Source organism: Spermophilus citellus (assembly GCF_964194105.1).
Source record: "Spermophilus citellus genome assembly, chromosome: 4".
Taxonomy (NCBI): domain Eukaryota; kingdom Metazoa; phylum Chordata; class Mammalia; order Rodentia; family Sciuridae; genus Spermophilus; species Spermophilus citellus.
Window position 1 is genome coordinate 67,100,329 of NC_138185.1, and position 21,468 is coordinate 67,121,796.

Genomic DNA, 21,468 nt, shown 5'->3' on the forward strand with positions numbered 1-21,468 from the left:
AGCACTCCTGGGTTTGATCCCCAATACAAGAAAGAAAGAAAGATGCTTTGTAGAATGAAATATTGTGATTAAACAGAATATGGCAAGAGTCACAGAACAGGGGAGGAAACAGAAATCAGAAGCAAATATGAAAACAGTTATGTGTAGGAAATAATAATATATCATTCTTTAAGCCACCAGAATTGCAGTGAAGACACACATGTACTTTCACTCTCCTTCCTCTGCCTGACCTCAGTTTGTAGCTCTTGTTGAGCTTCAGAGACACAACTATGGTTTTCAATTCCTGAACTAGACATCCCTTCTAGAACTCTTGGCTAAACCTATGTTCCTGAGATGGGAGGAAAAATCCATTTGCACAATGGTGAGCCCATCTGCAATTCACTCCAAACAGCTGTTTTGTGTGGCTCTGAATCAAGCTGGAGAAATCATCCCTGATTTCAAGAACCATTTCATGCTTTTCAGGGCCTAACAGGACATCTCAGTCTTCCTTAGCAAACATAGGCAGGAACAAACCTGCATTGGACCTGGCCTGTTACCTAACAGCTCTTTCCTGGTTCTTAGGGTCAAGAACCAGGAAACTGTGGATCAGAACCAAGCATGCCCATGCATGCATACACATAGACATCTCTGACTAATAATAAATCTATTTTTAAATTATTTTTAAAATTTTTCATTGACAAAAATTGTATATATTTATAACACGACATTTTTTTAATATTTATTTTTTAGTTATCAGCGGACACAACATCTTTGTTTTGTATGTGGTGCTGAGGATCGAACCCAGGCTGCACGCATGCCAGGCAAGCACGCTACCACTTGAGCCAAATCCCCAGCCCATAACACAACATTTTGATATATGTAAACATTGTGGAATGTCATCAAACTAGATAACACATGCATTGATTGCTTCACATACTTATCTGGTGACAAACCTAAAGATCTTTTCTGGAAGTCTAAATTGTTTTAACACCAAGAGTCAAGAGCTTGGAGTGGGTGGGGAGGGGTCCCTCACTAAAATTCTTTGCTACAAAAGCCTGGGTTTGTCTTTTCCAAGATGAAAGAGAACATAGAAAAATAAATGAATGTTGAGATGAAGCTTCATTTTAGGTCATATGACAATTGGATTAAAGATATAACAACAAGCCAAGCATGGTGGTACATGCCTGTAATCCTAGAGACTAGGGAGGCTGAGGCAGGAGAATGGAAAGTTCCAGGTTACCTCAGCAACTCAGTGAGACCCTAAGCAACTTGTGAGATCCTATCTCAAAATAAAAAATAAAAAGGGCTGTGAAGTGCCTCTGAGTCAATCAACAGTACAAAACAAAATAAAAATTAAAAAAAAATCAATGGCAAAGGATTCTTTCTCCTCCTTAACTCTAAAGTATCATGGGTATGGGTTCTTTCAAAGGTGAACACAAAGGATCTGGGGCTCAATTCAGCCTGAAGAGACTATTTCTTTCCATACTCTTAGATGTCCACACCTTCAGAATGGGGAATGGGCTTCAGGAGTGTCTGATAAATGTATTTCCTGCAGTGATTTTTGATCCAGAACTGAGTAGCCACTGAAGGATTTTATTTGGTCACAATTCACAAAACTTGATCCAGCCTGGTTCTTTGTCACAATCCTGAAATATACCGAAAAAAATTAGCATTGCTTCAAATACTACTTCATTTTATTGGCTACATGGCTCCTCCCATTGCATCCCCTGCTCCTTCTCTTTCAGCCCCACTGTGCCTTGGTAGTGTGTCCCTGTCTGCCCCACAGGAATTACATTTCAAGTCTCTCAAGTGTTCTATTCTTAGTAAAGCACATGTATTGCAAAAGCAGTTTCAGGCTCATAGAATTTTAGAACTGGGCCTACTTCCATTGACGGATGGGGTGAGTGGGTAAAGAATCAGTCCTGATGAATGCCTAGGCACTGTTAATGTTTACCAGAGTTAGTTAATCCTCTCAGCAACTACTAGTGCTACCTCTAGTTGCCAAATGAGGAATCAGGGAGAAAACAAGTGACTTTGCCCAAGCCCACATCTCCAATTCTAGGTCTGACCTTAAAGGCTACATTCTTCCAGGAGGCCTCCTACTGGCAAGGGGCTGGTTAAAATCTAAAAGGATAACTGAGTCCATCTGGCCCCTCAGATTCCTGTCCCCATCCCCTTTCCCCAGAGGTCTCTGCCTCCACATCCTTTCATGTCCTTCTGGCTGGGCGACTCATTACTTTCTCTCCTCTCTCTTGCGTTATTATCCCAAATGTCGACCCCTGTGTTCTGGGCTGGCTACAGGTGCTTCAGTGGGTCTGCTTGGGCCCACCAGAACCCTGTAGCTTAGCTACCAGCCGACCTTTCTCCGCCCATCCTCAGATGACACCTGACCTTACCCAGCCTCCCAAACCAGCTTGCGGTCACAATCGCCCCCTCTCTTCACCCCACCCTAATCAACATCAAACACCACCCATCTCGTAGCTTGAGCGCCCTTTTCCAAGCCCCCTCCGGGCGGGCCTTATCCAATAGCGTCTTGGCCCACGGGCCAAAGACGTCAAAAGTAACCAATAGTTAAAGAGCTCTCCAATAAGGACCCCCGCCTCCATTCTGAGAAGCAGCTCTACTAACCAATGGGCTGCCAATCAGGTGCAATGGCTGCGTTAGGCAAGCAGAGTAACAGTTGATCTACCCAATGAATAGGCGGGCTCCTGTAGCTGGGGGCGTGGCAGAGGCGGTAGTCAGGGGCGTGGCGGCAGTTGCTTGGGCGGGGCCGGTAGCGGCGGGAGCTGCACTGGCCAGGGGTTCCGGCTGCGTTTCCATGAGCGCAACTGGCAGCGGCGGAGCTGCGGGAGCCGGACTGGGGACCAGCGGGGCCACTGTAGTCAACGTCACGCAGGTAAAGCCTTAACCTAGCGAGCTCCGCGGAGCCAGGATCGCGCCCTGGTGCCGTCGCGCCAACATCCCGGGCCTCGCGGTTACCAGCGTGGCTCGGCCCTTAGTACCGCAGCCTGCGCGCCCCGGATCCTTAGGGATCCTCGCGGTCTTGTCACCTGGCGCCTCCGGGGTCCCGCCATCTGGCATTGAGGGGGGTCCCCAGGGTCGGCTCGCCCAGTGGCGGAGACAGCCAGGACCACGGAGGGATACGCCTTCCGGAAGGTCCTTTGTCCCCTCCTGCTCGGAGAACCGAGGCTGGAGACAACTCCGACCGCGGCCTCCTGGCTGCCGTCCCATCGATGCGCACTTTTGGGGCCTGAGAGGTCTGGAGAGGTATTTGCCGGTCCACACTTGATAAAGAAGGTCCAGGATCCAAACCTGGAAGGAAAGGATTGAGGGTCCTGTTTACAGCCGACGATATTCGAGGGGGACTCTGCATTTGGGTGATCTGGGGGCGCACCCAGTACCAAAGGGTTCAAGTTCTAGAGAGGCAGTTTTTGACCCACTTGGAGGTGTACTTATGGAGCTCGGCCCCATGCGGGTCTCTGTTCTAGGCGCTTAATGGGTTTTCCCCATAACGAGAGCTGTCCAGCAGCGCTGGAGGCAGCCTGCCAGACCAGGCAACCAGCGCCTCGACCTTGGAAGTGTCCAGGCCGAGGCCGGATGACAGCCACCTGTTAGGGATGCTTAGGAAGGACTCCCAAGGGAGCATTGCATGATCCATCTGTAAGGACTCTCTCCATCCACAGATGCACTATGGCTGACATTTAATGCCTAGATTGAGGATACTTATGGGGGACCAGTAGGTTCAAAGTGGGTGTTGAATTTACCCATAATGAATTTTGAGGTTTCAGCTCTTGAGAGTTGGTATAAGCAAACAGAATGGATTATATGAAAAGATTTACCAAAATATAAATAACCAAATGGTTTACTTCTTTACAATGAAATTCCTTAATTTGAACTATTATGGATTTAGTCTTTCTAATTCCTCTCTCTTGATTGTTCCACCTCCAAACGTCAGTTTCACTTGCATTCCAGTAACCAAATCCAGAGGCAGCTTCCAGAACAGGCTTAGGAGAGGACCTGAGATTGCAGTCTAGCAGAGTTAATATGATCTGTGCCCAGAGCTTTTCATGGACCATTTGGTTATAACCATATTAAGCAGAGTCTAAAAGAGAAACCATTTATTTTGCTCCTTTACTACCTTCTGTCATTTGCCTGAATAGAGAGGACATAATCATCTGAAGGTCAGGAGGCAGAGGAACAATCTTATAAAACTTGCTGCCTGCTTGAGAATGAATTTGGTTGAATAGACAAGCAAAAAACACACTAGTCTACATACTGCTGATTACCAGCATGAACTTGATGGAGCTCATCTAATTCGGTCTCCTCAATGTGCTGATGAGGAAACTGAGACCTGTGGCAATCACCAGGCTGGCTGGTCATCAGAGAGCCATGACTAAGGGCTGATTTATATACCTAAGATCTAGCCAGTGCATGACTTGCATTTCATTCCTAGCCTAGTTCTTTCATTCTCAAGTTCTAGGGGAGACCAGGGAGATTAGGAGCACAGACCTGGTGGCTGAGTGCCTGGGTTTGAATCTTAGCTTTGCCTCTTAGTAGCTGTGTGACTTGGGGTAAGTTCCTTAACCTCTCTATGCCTGTCTCCTCACTTATGACACAAGAAAATAATGTTTAGGTTAGAAGATTGTTTTAAGAAGTGCATGATTTATATTGGATGCATTTAGAACAGTGCCTGGCACACAGTAGCTTCTATAGATTTGCTAAATAGAATGTTTTGATGTCCCTTTGTACAATTTTTCTTCGTATCTACCACCCAATATTTTCTATCAGGAGCTAATTCCAACCCACCCCACCACTTATTTTTTAAACATATTCCAAATTTCATTTTATCATAGTCATGTGCAGGGATTTCCAAGTACCATTGCATTTTTATCTTACGTGTTTTTCTTTCATTGACTCAGATAATTCAGTTTCTCTCTTGTAATTACACTCTTCTTAGATGCCAAGTCTTTTTTATCTTTAAGGGGGTGGGAGGGAATCTGTCAAAGTGGCAAAGTCCCTAATGATGCCAATCTCCATGGAGTCCTTTCACGTATAGAGTCCCTCTGTTCAACCTTCCTCTCTTACTGTCGGTATGATGCAGCTTGATTATAAATGGCTGAACATTTCTAGATTAAGATTTCATGAACCACTGTATTAAGTGCTTTTCGGAAGTTCAGGGATCGAGTGTCAAATGCATTTAAGCAAGTTCCTTAGTCATTTGAGTAGGGGGAGCAGCAGCAGTACCGGCATGACCTGGCAGAGACAGAAGTATGAGATGGATTCTTGCTGGTAATGTAGCTTGTTCACTGATTTATCTGCATTTTTCCTGTTCTTTTCAAGGACTTGAAATTAACCAGAGGGCAAATTGAATCTGTGGTCTTTTCCCTCTTGTTTCAGCCCTTTTTACTTTCATTTTCTTTCCCCTCTGTGTTCTTCATGATTTTGACAAATGGGTACCCTCAGTTTACCAGCTCATTTCTTTTTAATGGAAAGATGTCTATCACCTTGGGTTTTTTTTTAATATTTATTTTTTAGTTTTAGGGGGACAAATGTCTTTATTTTACTTTATGTGGTGCTGAGGATCGAACCCATTGCCTCTCACATGCTAGGCGAGTGCTCTGCCAACTGAGCCACAACCCAGCCCACTGTCAAGTTGTTTTTTAATTTTTTTTCTCTTCTCTGTTTTGACCTGTTTTCTCAACTGAACCCAATACAACCACTGTCCATTGATTAGCACTTTCTTTTGTGTTATTTCTCTGGAGCTTTGGTAATCTAGCACTTGGCCATTTCATTTCTTTCTATCTTGCTCTTTCCTCAGCACATTGTAGTGGAAGGGCTTCTTGTTCACCATTTTCCTTGCTTCATTCACTATTACCTTTCTCTTATTGATCTCTGGCAGGCCCACATACCCTACAGTGGGTTCCCACCACCCTTGCCAGAGATCCTTCCTGCCCAGAACACAGCACAATTTCCTATGGAAGACAGGAAGAGTCTGTCTTAGTTTTTGGCCTAAAATCCTACTGTGTGAAAAGCCCTGGCAACAGAGACACTTCCAATATAATGGAATTCCTTGTGGCAGAATTTCTGCTTACAATATTCTGATTTTATTGGATAGTGGATTTTTAACCTTCCTTGACGAGTTTAAGGATGTAGATGACATGGGACATGAGGTGTTCTAGCATTCCTGTTTCATGTTGGGCTGAACTGTCCCCAGGAACAGAGCACTGGAAGTACAGAATCTCTTGATGTGGTTTGTTGTTAGAATTTTACAGCAGCTTTTCATGGTCCAGCATTTTTTGATCAGTGCATGATTAAGGCCATTTTTAACCTCTGTGCTTTCATTTTGTTGTTGTCGTCGTTGTTCTTTGTTTGTTTTCTGGTGGTGCTAGGGATCCAACCTAAGGCCTCATGCATGCTGGACAAGCACTCTACCACTGAGCCACATTCTAAGCCCCCATTTCTATATTAATAGTCTGTAGATGCTGATATTATTTCCCTTAAGGATCATTTGTGCATCTGTGCATGTGAGTTTTTGTTGTCTTGGTTTGGGTATTAAATCTTTTCTGTTTATAAAATGGCTGCTGTGGACAGATGAGGAGCCCTGCTGTTACACTTGGACCCATTCTCTGTTCTTTTGAGTAGTTAAGTAGATGGCCTTGGGTTTGCCAGGTTTCTGATTTTCTTTTGTTTTCAAGTGGCAGTTCATTAAGTTCAACAAGTTGAGCATCTGCTGTGTGCCAGGAACACAATTAACCAGATTAACAGCAGTATTTGCTTTGTTGCAAAAAGACTATTTTGTTCTTAAATTGATTTTATTTTAAATTTAAAACTATTTTTAATGTTTTTAATTCAAAATAGGTATGTGAGGAAAGAAAATATTTGAAAGGCACAAAAATTTGTGTAGTAAATATGTCTCGGTCCACTCCGATCCCTGCCACCTGGTTTCTCTCTTCAGAGGCAACCGATGTTACTAATTTCTTCATCCTCCAGAGGTAGTCCATGCACATCTAATATATTTTATATATCTAGTGCAAGTTCACCGTGAATGTTCTGTGCACCCCATCCTTTTTAGGCAAGTGGTGGTGCACTATATGCATACTATTTAGATCCCTGCTTTTATTCACTCAATATTTCTTGGCTATATGAAAAGAGCTTCCACGTCGCCTTTTTTAATGAAGGCTGTTTATTTGCGATATCTTGTTTTCTGCTTCTGAGGATGTTGAGAAACCAGTCTTATTTTGGCTGCAGCTTCATATGGAGATTTTAAAGCATTGTGTGGTGAGTTGGGGACAAATATTTTTCTTCTCTATGTTCCATAGCCTAAACCTGAGAAGAGGCTGAGTGAGGTAGAAAGTTTCTCTGCAATGTTACCCTGTGAGGGGAGAGCAGGGGCGCTGGAGAATGAGCAATGCATTAGACCTTGAGCCCTCCACCTTGATCTCTGGGCAGAATGTACTGGAATTGCCAGGGAAAGTTTGCTGTTTTTCTCTCTGGTCTCCAGAGAAGTCTCTTGGCTTCCCTAATGCACATGTCCAGCATCTCTGTTGTGTCTGACCCTTTATCCTGCACTGCAGCATCCACAGTGTTTGTCCTCACCTTTGAGTATCAGAGAGGAACCTTGCCCTTCATCACCGGACTTCCTGTTTGGGGAGTGTTATTAAGTACCCCGTTAAATTACCAGCTGTTGCACCTGTTCCTCTGTGAAGCATCTTTCCTAAACTTGTATCTGATTTTTGTTGCCATCCTTGGAGATATTTCCAAAGATCTCCAAATCACTTGACCACTGCCAAGGTCTTACCCAAACTAGCCTTGCTAGCAAAAGCTTTCACTGACATTGATTCTACAAGAGAGTTTTCAGGTTCTTCATATTTGAATTTTCTATAGTTATGTTTGTTTTAAATAACCACGCTGATTTAAATAGGGTTTTCTGTGGTTCCCAGATTTTGCCTGTGGGTGTTCGTTTTCTCTTTTCTTTGAAAGTGCCTTAACCTTCATCCTGCTTTTATTTACCTCCAAGTCTGATTTAGAGTCACCTTGAAATTGAATGGTCAAGATGTTAGTCAGCCAGGCTAATCTAGAGGCTTTATTTCTTGGTCTTTGCTCATTGTTGGTGACCACGTTATCCTTCAGACACTGTGTTGTGTAGTGTGAGGAGAGGGAGTAGTGTTATCAGTTAAGTATTTTCTAATCTTGCCTGGATAAAAGAGATAGAGCAACTTTTTAAAGCTTTTATCTATCTATGCACTTTATTTTTAATATTTCTTTTTTAGTTGCAGTTGAACACAATACCTTTATTTTATTTATTTTTATTTGGTGCTGAAGACCAACCCTGGACCTCACATGTGCTAGGTGAGCGCTCTACTGCTGAGCCACAACCCCAGCCCTCTATGTATTTTTTATTTTACATATTTACATTTACTTTAGTCACAGGCAGTGAAGAACAAAAATCAGGAAGTTCAACAGAGGATTGTCAATTTTTTTTTTTTTTCAAATACAGCAATACAAAGGCCCTAACTGGGCACATGGTACATGTGTGTAATCCCAGCAACTCAGGAGGCTGAGAGAGGAGGATCACAAATTGAAGACCAGACTCAGCAACTTAGGTGAGGCCTTGTCTCAAAATAAAAAATAAAAAAGGGCTGGGGATGTAGCTCAGTTATGAAGTACCCCTGGGTTAAATCACCAGTAACCATCCCCCACACCCCTGCCAAAAAATGTCCTGAGGTCAATATCTTAGGATAAAGAGCACAAATAGATTGATAAAAAGATTGAGTTAATGGTCATTAAACTGTGACATTTGGGAAGGCCTGAAGTAGAATATTCTATTGTAGGAGCAGTTCTAGTTTCTCAGTTTCCTTAATGCCTGCTAGTGTCTTGTTAGGAAGTCAGCCCACTCATTGAATCCAGCTAACCCACCAGCAGCATCACAGGGTGGGGTTTTGTGTCTCGAACTCTGGGTGGTGCAGACCCTACAATGTTGATATGCAGTTATAGCATGTTGTATTGATACGAGCTAACATTGGAAATTGTCCTGATTGTTCATGTGTAAAGTGTCATGTAGTTCTTAAGGAGGAGGCTGAGGAGGGATCTCAGAGACTCCCTGGATTTAAGTAAGGCCCTTCGGCCATGTTTACATGTTGGTTCTTTTGAAGTGAGCTTAAACCAATTAAACTCATGATTTAGCATGTCAGGTGATGGCTCAAATTCTTTCTTAGAATTAAGAGTGATTTCTCATTCAGGTCCCTGGCATGATGCTGTCTTCCTGTAGCACACTCACCTTGTGCTAAGAATTTCCAAACTGGGTCCAGGATATGGTGTTTTTTTGTTTTGTTTTGTTTTGTTTTGTTTTGGTACCAGGGATTGAACCCAGCAGTGCTTAACCACTGAGCCACATCCCCAGGGCCTTGTGCATATGAGGCAAGCACTCTACCAACTGAGCTATACCCAGCCCATTTTTATTTTTGAGACATGGTCTCACTAAGTTGCTGAGGCTGGTCTCAAACTTTTCGATCCTCCTGCCTCAGCCTCCCAAGTCACTGGGATTACAGGCTTGTGCCACTGCACCTGGCTCCAGGATGTGTTCTTGAGGTTCCTAGAGTTACCATTAAGTGAAGAACACTTGGTTTTTTGGGTTTCATGTTAATGATAGTTGGACATATTTTCAAGGCCTATCCTAGAAAATTAGAATATCTAATTATATCAGTCCACCCTCATAGCTTCAGTGCCCCCTGATTATAAATGAATTTCTGATGAGTTGGAGCCAGGTCAGCCTCAGTATAGAGAAAAATACAGAGATGGGTTTAGTAAAGAAAAGAGGCAGTAGCATCCAGTGAAGCCAAATGATAGCTCTCAGCACTGTGGGGATGAAGGCCATGGCAGCTGTCCCAGCTGAGAAAGGTAGCATGAGAATAGTCATCACACCTGTGTCAGGTTTAGTGTAGACTCTCATAGGACCTGCCCAGGAGCAGGTGGGACCACACTGACACTGGATGATGGTGGCAGGCATTTCAGACCTGAAAAATGGTGTCAGTCTTGTTGCATTAATATATTTCATCTGAATTTTACTGCTTGGGTCATTTTAGTTGTTTATTTGTGAATGTGCTTTGGTCTCCTTAATTATAAATGTGCTAAAAGAAGTTTTAGTTTTAGGCTCATACAGTTTAAGAAATAATGTGATAAATAATAATTAGATGAAAATAATTCAATTTAAATCTAAGAATCAAATACAATGTAATTTAATCATGCATTTTTGACAAGATTAGTTTTTCCCCTTAGCAGGGGCCATTTGATACCTAAATTTGAAAGATCCCAGTGCAGGAATCTAAGCTCTGTGAGGTTTCCAGTCTTATTTGCATCATGTATGGTTCCTTTCCATGTGTTGAACAGTGTGGAAATATGAGTTGAATTGAAATGAAGAGTTAGTTGACATCATTTGGTTTTTGTCTTAGTGAAATCTTGTTTGCTCAGATCTTGAAAGTGGTAAAGTGATTTGGAGAACTTGTATAGGTTTGGGGAAGATGCTTTACGAGAGAACAGATGCTAGTTATCACTCCTATGTATACATGCAAGCAGCGTTTATTGTTCATACCAATGAAAGGGAACCCTCCCCAAAGTAATTTCTTCAGTTATTTTTCAGTTATTTATTTTTGAAGAGAATAGTAAAGTTCTCTTATTGATATTTGTATGACCTAAACAGTTATTAAGAATGATAGTAGTTGACAGTTGCCCAAACTTATTTGCCACAAGTGACTCATAGCTCAGGGACTATGGTGGCTTGACTGCAGCCAAACATTCGGAGCTCGGAACTCAGTGGCTACCAAGTCTATTTATCCTATTGTTAAATAATCATCTATTCATTTATTAGCTTTTTATTATGAGAATTTTTTGGGGGGGTGGGTTCCAGGGATAGAACCTAGGGACACTTAACCACTGAGCCACATCCCTCCCCACTGTTTTTTGGTTTTTGTTTTTGAAACAGAGGGTTGCTAAGTTGCTTAAGGCTTCCCTACATTGTTGATGCTGGCTTTGAACTTGCGATCCTCCTTCCTCAGCATCCTGAGCCTCTGGGATTACAGGCATGCACCACACACCTGGCTTATTGTAAGAATTTTAAAGTCATACAGAAAAAGGCTGAATTAAACAGTGAGCCCCCGTGTTCCCTTTACCCATCACCAGCTTTAACTATAGTCAATTCACGACCAGATGAGTTTCTTCTATTCTCTTAGCCACATCCCTCAACCCATATTTATTTTACAGTCGATCCCAAACATCATACAGTTTCATGTATAAATATTTCCATGAAATCTCTTAAAGATTACGCTTTTTAATGAAACATTTGTTATTATATTTTAAAAATTAACAATAATTCCTTTAACATCCAGTATTTAAATCACTGTTCAAATTTCCAGTTGTCTAAAAATGTTGCTTATCTTCATAAGTTTAATGTTTTTGAATCAGATTCAAATAAGAATCATACCCTGTGATTGGATCCACTTATTTATGTCTCTTTTTAAACTACAGGTCCCCTTCCTTTGCTTTTCTCCCCTTGCCACCAGTAATTTATTGGAAAAACCGAGTATTTTGTCCTGTAGAGAGACTTATTTACTTTTGAACAGGTAAAACATTCACATGACATAAAATTCAACAGATACATCATGGTAAGGAGGGCAAAACCTTTCTCCCCAGAAGCAATCAACATCACTAGTACCTTATATATATTTTTTGGGTGGGGGGGATATTTCATGCATAGCCCGGCAAATGTATGTTTGCATCATATCCTTTTTCTTTCTTTTTTTATATAACTAGTAGCATATTGCACATGTTATTCTGCTCCCTCTTTTAGTTGAGGAAACCACAGTATTCCTAGTATGATGTGATTGCTCTAGAGTCCTCAGAGCTGGGCAGTGCTCATTATTTTCATTTGTTCAGCAAAGATTTACAGAGCCCTTTCTCTGCTGGATATGCTGGGCCTCTGCTCTCAAGGTCTTCCCTGGGGCCTGGATACCTTGTACCTACCATTGGCCACACTAGGAGTCTTTCCCTGAATACACACTAAGCTCCCTGTGTGGCCAGCACTGTATTCACACTGTAAACTTTAGCTTCTCAGATTCCAAATTCCCTGGCTGCAGTTTCTTCCTCTTTTCTAATCATGTAAATAAAGTGCTCACTCATTCTTGTCAATGACATCGAAAAACGTATCCTTCTAAATAGTGAGATGATGGAACATGCCCAGTAGATTATAGCCAGGGATGTTTTTTTCCAATTTAGAAAACAGTCCCTTTCCCTCGGTCTATAATGAATATCATCCATCAGTGATTATTATTGACTCGACATAGCAAACTAGACGTTGCACAGAAATTGCAAGAGACATCTTGATTCTGTCACCAGGGAGCTTCTAAGAGGAGTCTAAATTTTCTTATATCTCACTGGTGGGAAGAAGCCTGACAGAGCTTCTGGTGAGAGGGCTGAGTGGTAGGATCCATCCAGCTCTCCAAAAGCCCTCTCATGGATAGGTACCTTCCCCTCTATATTTGAAGAAGTTTATTCAGGCTCTGGCACAGAGAGTGCCTCTAGCCTCAGTTTCCTTGTTTACATTCATAATAAGTCACAAGGCTGTTGTGAGCACCAAATGAGGTAATGTCTGAGGATGTACTTTGTTAAGTAGTAAATTATGTACTTGGTCTCCACTGTCAACACAAATTCATTTTGTGACATGTCTGAGGAGTAAGTGAGGTAGTGCTTTAAAATCCAAACACTTGATAAATTGTAGGACTACATAATTTGGACATTTTAGTATCTTTTAGTTTTGCCCTTTATTTAAAGATTTGGCAAGTTAAAGATAATGATGTCAGAGTCAGAGAGCAATATTGGACCCCAGGGAAGTCATTGATCCCTGAACTTGGGGTGCTGAAAGCAGCTGATGGTCTGCAATGGGGCAAGGAATATGTGCATGCATGGTCCAACTGTTGTCTGTAGAAGATGGTTAAGTTGGGGCTGGTAGTGTCTACTCAGAGGCAGGATAGAGACCAGACTATCCAGATATCTGGCTCTGGATTGGGATCCTCCATCCTTGGTGGCTGGAGCAAGCCCCTCTGCCTTCCTTGGCAAGCACTGCCACTGCCAGATTCACATCATGTTTGTGTTTTTAATTTTTATTGTAATAGCAGGATGCTCTGGTGTAGGGTACTTGACCTACTCTACCTTATTTGTGCCTCACAATGACTCTTCAAGGAAGGTTTTATTATCCCCACTTAATGGGTAAGGAAAGAGAGGTGCCACCGTTAAGGAACTTGCCCAGTCACATAACTAGTATGTAGTATAGCTGCAGTGTGGGCCAGATTGTGTGCCCCCTGTAGGAGCCTCCCTACCTTGCCATCAGGGCACACCAGAGGAAACCTCTCAATAAAGCATGAGTCTTTGTGACACCAATTGACTATCTTTCCACAAATTTGACAAAATTTGAATACCACAGACATTTGACAAAAGATTTTTCTATTTTCCTTGGATGCTAAAAAGGAACCCTATTTTTTATAATTCATAGTATCTTGGTCTAGGTTTACTTAGGATTAATGCTATTCAAATTTATAATTTATGGACCAAATAAACTCATGTCAGTTGGGAAATACCCTAGGCAATTTTGTTAGATGTTTGGACTGATTAGCCAAAATCATGGGTCTTCTAATAGTATTTAATATTTATCTGAATGCCAATAACCAACGGGTAGGTTTCTGTCTCTCTTCTCTTTTGGGACCTTTCCTTCCTGTTGCTTTCTTTCTTTCTTGTTTTTTTCCCCCTTTCTTTGTGAGACAGCAGTTTCTGAAGTAGATTTATAACTTTCAGCCTGGTAGTAGGATTCCTTAGACAAAAGGAAAGGGGTGGAAGCAATATGGCTTTGGACGATAGCTCTTCTGAATGATAGAAAATGGAAATTTTTCATTTTGGATGGAAAGTTATGTGCCTGAACTTCAAGATCATTCTTTAAAATCTCCAAAGACTGCTGGACAGTGGGTCACATTCTGCTGTTCTGTCAGTGCACAGTGATGTGGCAGTTAACTCATAGAGGCCTGAACCTTGTAGCCTGAATTTCTCTAGTATTTGTAGTTGGTTCTTCAGGATTTAGTTTTCTTTTTTTTTTTTTTTTTTTTTTTTTTTTTTTTTTTTGGTACCGGGGATTGAACCCAGGGGCACTCAACCACTGAGACACATTCCCCAGCCCTTTTTTGTATTTTATTTAGAGACAGGGTCTCACTGAGTTGCTTAGGGACTCACTAAGTTACTGAGGTTAACTCTGAACTCATGATCCTTCTGCCTCAGCCTCCTGAGCCACTGGGATTACAGGTGTGTGCCACCCTATGTTAGGGAGACTATGTATTATACTTTTATAGCCCACACCAAAGTTAGAATGCAGGGAGTGCCTTTGAACCTGTGGGGAGCAAGGTAGAATATCAGAGGGGAAGGGTGTAGTTTGCTAAACATCTCCATCAGTGGTGTTGACACTTTTCTCCTGGGTCCTTTTCACTTGCAAACCACTGCTTTCTCTATGAAGGTGCTGCCAATTTATGCAGGTGAGTTAATTTTTGGTTAATGGCAACATTTTGTATTCCAGTTTTAAAGAAGCATTTGCCCTGTTCTGATGAAACCAACTTCCTCGATGACCACTCAATCACCTCCCAATGAGGCAACAATATGTGTACACTGGGAAAGTCCAGAGAGGAAGCTCCCAGGATGGGACAGGGGCAGAGTGGCTGAGCATCTGCTTTCTGTGGTGTGCCCGCTCTGTATAGCATCTTTCTTCCTGGAGGCAGAGCAGAACTGGGCTTGGAGCACAGCCTGCCTATTATAGTCGAAGTTTGGAAAAAACCAAAGGACGAAGGCTGCTGGTAGGCTAGGGTGGCAGTGGGACTTGCCCTCAGGCTTTAAAGAAGGCTGAGGACATTTGTTTCCTGAGTGGGAGGCAGGAGGGAGTGAGGCCCAGAACAACAGTGGAGTGTTTGTATTGGACGGGTGGAGAGACAGGAACGTTTAAGGGTGTGGATTTCTGTCTCTTTACTTGCTTCTTTAAATGGAAAAGCAACCCATTTAGTGCAAACCCTAAAATATACCAACCTGAAGAGCTTCCTCTTGAATTTTTATTTTTCTAGACTGTTCAGTATCCTCAGTGCAGGGAGCTGATGAAGCCAAGCTCCAGACTGCCTGGAGACCAATTCCCATCCTCTTCATGTATTCAAATTCTCTAGCAGTTGCTTTAAAACTAACATTTTTTTCTAATCTTAAAATATTTACTAAGGCAGCTTTCCTCTGAAGAGTTCAAAACATTTTACAAACCAAAACATTTTTTAATGCACAGAATTTCACCAACTTTCCATCAGTAATCTGTAATGGAACTTCCTCTCTCCCATTTTTTAGAAGAAAACGTAAAATTTCATAAAGTTTAGATGACTCCCAAGATAACTTGGCAGAACCAGGATTCAAACCTAGGTCCTTTCTTTCTAAAGCTTATGTTTTCCAGTTATACCACGTGGGGTCTTAGGCTAAGCTTCAAAATCCCCAGAGAGGGCAAGTAACCCTCCCAGAGCTACAGAGCACAGTGTGCTCAAGGAGAGAATAATTCTAGATGTCGTTGGAAGCAAGTAATGCAGAGACATAAGTGGGATCCCCTCCTTCCTCTGACCTCCAGAATCTAACACTTCTGGGTCTTTCTACTTGGTCTGTGACCTAAAATTGGAGTTGAGACTCTTTCAGCTCTCAGCATCAGTAGGAGTGATAGCAGAGGCTAGATAAGGACTCCCCGAAGGCCCAGCGTTAGTGCCGGCTTGATGAGCATCAGATGGATGGCTCTCCCACCCTTTCCTTCATTTTTAGCCCAAAGACCTGAGCACAAATCAGTCCTCCACATTTATCTGCCTTTTCTGGTAAGCATTTGTTTTCTAAGACTTGGTCACAGTGGAATCCATGTGACCTCCAAGCCTGCAGCTCTAAACTGGCAGGAGATCCTGTTTCTACTCAAAGCGTCCGAAGTATTTATAAACCAGAAATAAGTAAAGCATGCCTAAAATGCCATGCACACTGTATACTCTTGCCCCTAAAACATCCCCTCAGTCTTGGAAGGACGAGGAGACTAGACTTTTCCTATTGTCTAGCCTTGTGTTGAAGGCCCTGGTGGTCCATTCCTGAGGGAGGGGAGCTATTGCTCTCACAACTGGCAGAATTCACCAGACAGCCACTGAGCTGGGAGAGGGAAGAGAGGGAGGTGAGAGAGTGAGCTCAGGCCTGCCAGGCCTGGGGGAGTGGACAGAATAGGTCTCTCCCTTGCTGAGGTGAAGGCCATGGTTTAGTGAATGATCATCTGCATTATAATGGGCTGCGAGTGTACATGTGTCCATTAGAGGCCTAAAAGCATTTGTGTTAGCCAAATTCTGTGGTGCTCTGACACTGGGGGCCTGGGAAACCAGAATGCTCAGGAATGGGAACTGCTAATTTTTATTTTCCCATTAACTGTAGTTATTAAGATCTGAGGGAAACTTTCTTTGCCTGCCTTACTGAGGTCCTGGGAGTGAGTGGTCCTTCAATCAAGTGCTGTGCCAGGCACAGAGACCTGCCCTCCTACCCATTCCCTGTTTCCTCTTTCTGGAAGCTCCTTTGCAGACACAGAAGACCCGAGGATCTGGGCTGTTCCTTGGACATGTCCTGGAGGTTTCTTTTGTGCAATAAGTCTGGAGATGAGCTTCTCTTTGGTTGTATCCAGGTCTTTTAAAATTCCAGTAAACTAGATTCTTGAGTTCACTGGGTTCTGTTAACCTGAGATTTTGCTTCTGATGTTGCAGAATTCAATTATAGTATAGGTTTTTTTTGGTTTTGTTTTTGTTTTTAACAATGTTTAGAGCTGTTGAATTTCTCTGTTAAGGTGTGTGTCCTCTTAGAAAAATCTAGACTCTCAGAGTATATACCTGCTTATGTTCTTTTTTGTTTCTTTGTTTTTTCTTAGGGTGGATTGGTTTCTCAGGGACAGAGAACCAGTTCTGGTTGAGATTTCCTAAGCACCTTCCTTGTTCATTTTTAGAAGATACTACTCTTTCCTGAGGTTTCTTTGGGAGTGGGAGAGGCCCGCTTTGCTGCTGTACTTTAGTAAGGGCATGTAAAGTGCTCAATTAAATGTGCATGTTGAACTGGTGACTCAGGCTTCAGATATTTTTAGTTTAGTGAGTTTCTTTTGTGAAAACTCCTAGGTTAGTAGCCATTTCTGACATTTCAATATGAAGTTCACATTTTCTTGCTCTGGTTAACTTTTTTTTCACTAGGAACTTGTAGGCTGTTTTCTGAAATGTCAGCAGGTTGATTATGTGTGACCTTATGACTTTGTGGAAGAACATGGTTAAGTAAAGCTGTTATCACCTGAGTGAGTTTACACAAAAAGGCAATTTCAAGGTCTTAATTTTGAACGAAACATAAAGCAACATTAACATAGGTGTATTTAATTGTCAGTTCCTCTGCTTCTCTGTTACCAAATTGTATTAACTTTGGACAATCCCTTCCCCTCATAGCACCTGATTTGTAAGAGAAGTGGGATGAGATGGGAGGGGGGCGCTTCTCCATTCTGTTGCTTTCAGCCTTCTATGCCAGTGCACAGGGACAGCTCCCACCTCCTAGGTGATCTTAGGAGTTGGCCGTGTTGAAGGAAAGCAGCTGGGTATTCACTGCCTAGTGCTCAAAAATTAATGTGTCAGCTGGGTGCGATGGTTCACACCTATAATCCCAGCTATTCTAGAGGCTGAGGCAGGAGGATTGCAGTTTAGTGAGACCCTGTCTCAAACTAAAAAATAAAAAGGACTGGGGATATAACTCAATGGTAAAGCACTTGCCTAGCGTGCATGAGACCCTGGGTTTGATCCCCAGCACTGCAAAAATAAGTAAACAAATGTCTCTTGACATTTCTTGAAAATAGCGTTGGTCTTATGTTGTCAGAATTTTTCTACCATTTGGAGTTGGTGGTGGTGGGAGGGAGGATCTTTCAAAACCCAGAGTACTGAGCACTCTGAACACTCTTACCCACAGAACTCTGTGGACGACATACAGGCCTAGACCAACATAGATGTTTTAAGAGGTGGTTCTGTGAGCTGCTGGCTCTAGTGCTCACCTCCCCAGTGACATTAAACCTCACTGGAAGTGGGAACAGGGCCCAGGTCATCAGGAGGTGCAGAGCTCTCGGTAGAGGAAGCCGTATCTCCAGACTGGCAGTCCCTTTGAGGCTCTCCAATGCCACAGCAGTGAGTAACTTCAAGGGCTCAAAGATATGTCTTGGGAGGGGTGCTGGGCTTTCTCCTAGAATTCTTCTGTTCTTTTGCCTACCTCCTGTGGCATGGCTTTTGTTTTTCCATGACAGCTCTGACTTCTTTGGTTAAATTGCAGATAAAAGGGAGAAGCTGGCCCTTTTCCTGTCTGTTTTTTCCTCAGAGGTATCCTGTTGCCTACATTAGTGTTGAGGCATTTTTGGCCACCAAAAAGAATAATGTGGGATGGAAGCAGATCATGTTTTTATGCCAGTGTTGGGGTCTTCCGTTGTCCTCCTCACCCTCGCAGGGCAGTTTTGAGGAATGAAGCTAGCCAAATCTCTAGTGCTGACCCTAGGGGTTTATGTGAAGGTCTGGAGAAGGGCAGCCAGGCCAGGTAAGAGGGGATTTACCTGCAGGAGGAGATGCAGGTGAGGGGGCATCCTTTTCATGGGAAGGAGAGAGAAGGGGTGTGTGTGTGTGTGTGTGTGTGTGTGTGTGTGTGTGTGTTGGGAGGAGGGCGGTCCATGTGTGCATTTCAAGAACCCCTTTTAGCAGAGAAAGAGGAACAGCATAGCTTGAAACTATTAGGAGACTTAAGGATCACCATTTATTATCCAGTGATTTTTTTTTTTCCAGTACTGGGGCTGGAACACGGGGCCTTGGACATGCTAGTCAAGCACTCTACCACTGAGCTACATTGCCGGTCCTTTTTATTTTTATTTTGAGACAAGGTCTCTCTAAATTGCCTAGGTGGGCCTCAAACTTGCCATCCTCCTGCCTCAGCCTCCAGAGTAGTTGGCACACAACACCATGCCTAGCTTTTCCAGTGATTTATTAGATCTAACATGGCTCCTCTTCAGAAGAATCAAGAAGAGTATGTCTTGGGATTAATTTTAAACTTTGTGGAGGAAGTCAGAGAAGTCAGTCAGCTAGACTTTTGTTCTGGTCAGGAAAGCGTATCTTTTATTGTAATTTCTGTCAGATGAGATAGTTTACTGAGCAAAATGGAGGAGAATTCAGTATTGGCGATGGTAATAGCTAATATTTTGAGGCACTTATTGAATTAATATGATAGAATTATTGGCAGAAAGAACATAGCCTAAAATATATAATTGTTCAATTTATTTGAAGACAGAGCAGAGGCCCTGAGGGTTGTTCATTCTTATGAATTTTATTTTATATGGTCTAAAAGAAGTAGACTGCAAATCATGGGGAAAGTACAAAGTACAGAAATAATTTTTGCCTCTTTAGCTGAGGACTGTAGTTCTGTCCCCAGAATCTCAGGCATTTTGAACTGAAAGAGAATCTCTGGCATTGTCTATTTCCAAATCCAGTCTTCTCATTTTGAAGATGAGGTCTTTAGGGTCTGAAAAGTTAAGTGACTTGTTGAAGGTCACCAGGCATGAAGGGACAAAGCAGCACTAGGACCCAGGTCTCAGAACCTCCAAACTGGTGTTTCTCTGAGCACAGTGAAGAAACTGCGTCTCCTGTCCCTGTGCCTCCATCTTAAAATGATGCCCTTGGCCTCTGGAGAGCAGTGAGAAGCATGGGAGGTACAGTCCTGGCCTTTCCCAGAGATGGAAATACCAGTCAAGTGTGTGTTAGAGACAAAGGACAGTACTAAAAGCTCCTTTAATGACTAGTTGTTGGGCACTTGGCAGCACCTTGGGTTCCTTTGTTAATATATAGACTTCAGATGGAGTTAACTATCACCTATAGCACCTACATCCCACTTATACTGGGGTGGAGGTGGGGCCAGGGAGAGATTGATACAGATACACAGGAAGCCCAGCCCACCACAGAGATGGAGACACTGTGGACTGGGAGCACATTTCCTTTCCATCCTCACACACCCAGCCCTCCTGCCCTTCTGGGACTTTTTTTTTCCCTATGTAAGCTGCTGCATGTTCATTTCATTTTCTAGGTAAATTTCACCTACCTAGAAAAAAGGGAGTGAAATATAATACAGTAAAATTTGAGTTTGTTATAACCTCTAGAACAAATTCAGAATATTTATATTTAGTGGCAGGTCAGTCTTGGAAACCACACCATAAAATAAAATGCAAGGTAAATTAAAATGAATGTGATGAGTTCTGTTTTAAAATTGCCTGTTAATTCCTCTTTTGATACCTAGATAAATAGTAGAAATGCATTGTACACACATACACACACACACACACACACACACACACACACACACACAGGCTCATATACACACTTCTCAGTCCTACATTTCATACACCAAGGCCCAGTTCTAGATCCATAAGTCCTTTACTGCTTAATTTTTTCCTGGACTAATTATTCTCAACTCCAAGTTTCTAAAGTACATACATTCTTAACATAAATTTAATTTCTCCCCAGTTAAAATGCGAACTCTACTTAATTGTAGTCCTGCAGAATGCTAGGCACACAGTAGGTGGCCAGGAACTTAAGCCCACTGAGATTCAAGGGAAGAGGCCCTAAGGACAGGTGGAAGAACAGATCTGTTCCTCAGCTCAGGTCTTGGATCAAGGCTGCATATTTGGATCACAATAACCATAAATTGCTCATTGGATTGCCTTCCCCAAATTGAATTGAATTTTTAAAAAAATTTTCTTCCTTTTTTTTTTTTAACACAATACCTTTATTTTTATGTGGTACTGAGGCTTGAACCCGGGCCCCGCCCATGCTAGGTGAGCGCTCTACCGCTGAGCCACAATCCCAGCCCTGAATTGAATTTTTAAACCTTGGCATTTTTCAAGGGTTGCCGAAATTAATTCTCCGCTGCATTTGCTTTTTTTTTTTTAAAAAAAAAAAGGTTGTAGGAGGACACTGTCTATCACATCACTCAAGGTCCTTTTATATAAAGTCCCACAGATTTTTCAAAAAAATAATTCTGTGCCAGAAAAGCCCTGTTTCCATTGAATTTGTGTTATGTGTCTTGGAGTAGGAGCATCTATATTAGCTCTCTTCATCTTGGGAAACCATTAGATTGACTGGGTTTCCCTTCTCCCACTGACTGTCAGAAAGCTCAGAGACCATCTAAGCTGGGTCACATACATATTCTTGCATATGTTGACATGTATTTTCCTTGCTTTAAAATTTTACTTAAATTTTGTTGCATTTTAAAGCTTTTTTTTTTTTTTAATATGCTGGGGATTGATAAGCACATTGCAGGATCTCATGCATAGTAAACACCAGCTACATCCCCATTCCCAGCCCTAAAAGCTTTTTTTCTAAT

General features: G+C 42.4%; 1 protein-coding gene across 1 annotated transcript in view; it reads left to right on the plus strand.

Moving 5' to 3' along the window:
* The first annotated feature begins 2,723 nt into the window (after positions 1–2,723).
* ABHD2 (abhydrolase domain containing 2, acylglycerol lipase) overlaps positions 2,724–21,468 on the plus strand; it is a 103,309-nt gene continuing 84,564 nt past the window's right edge. The window contains exon 1 of the mRNA XM_081289868.1: positions 2,724–2,875. The gene's annotated coding sequence lies outside the window, so the exon portion shown is untranslated. The remainder of the gene's footprint in view (positions 2,876–21,468) is intronic.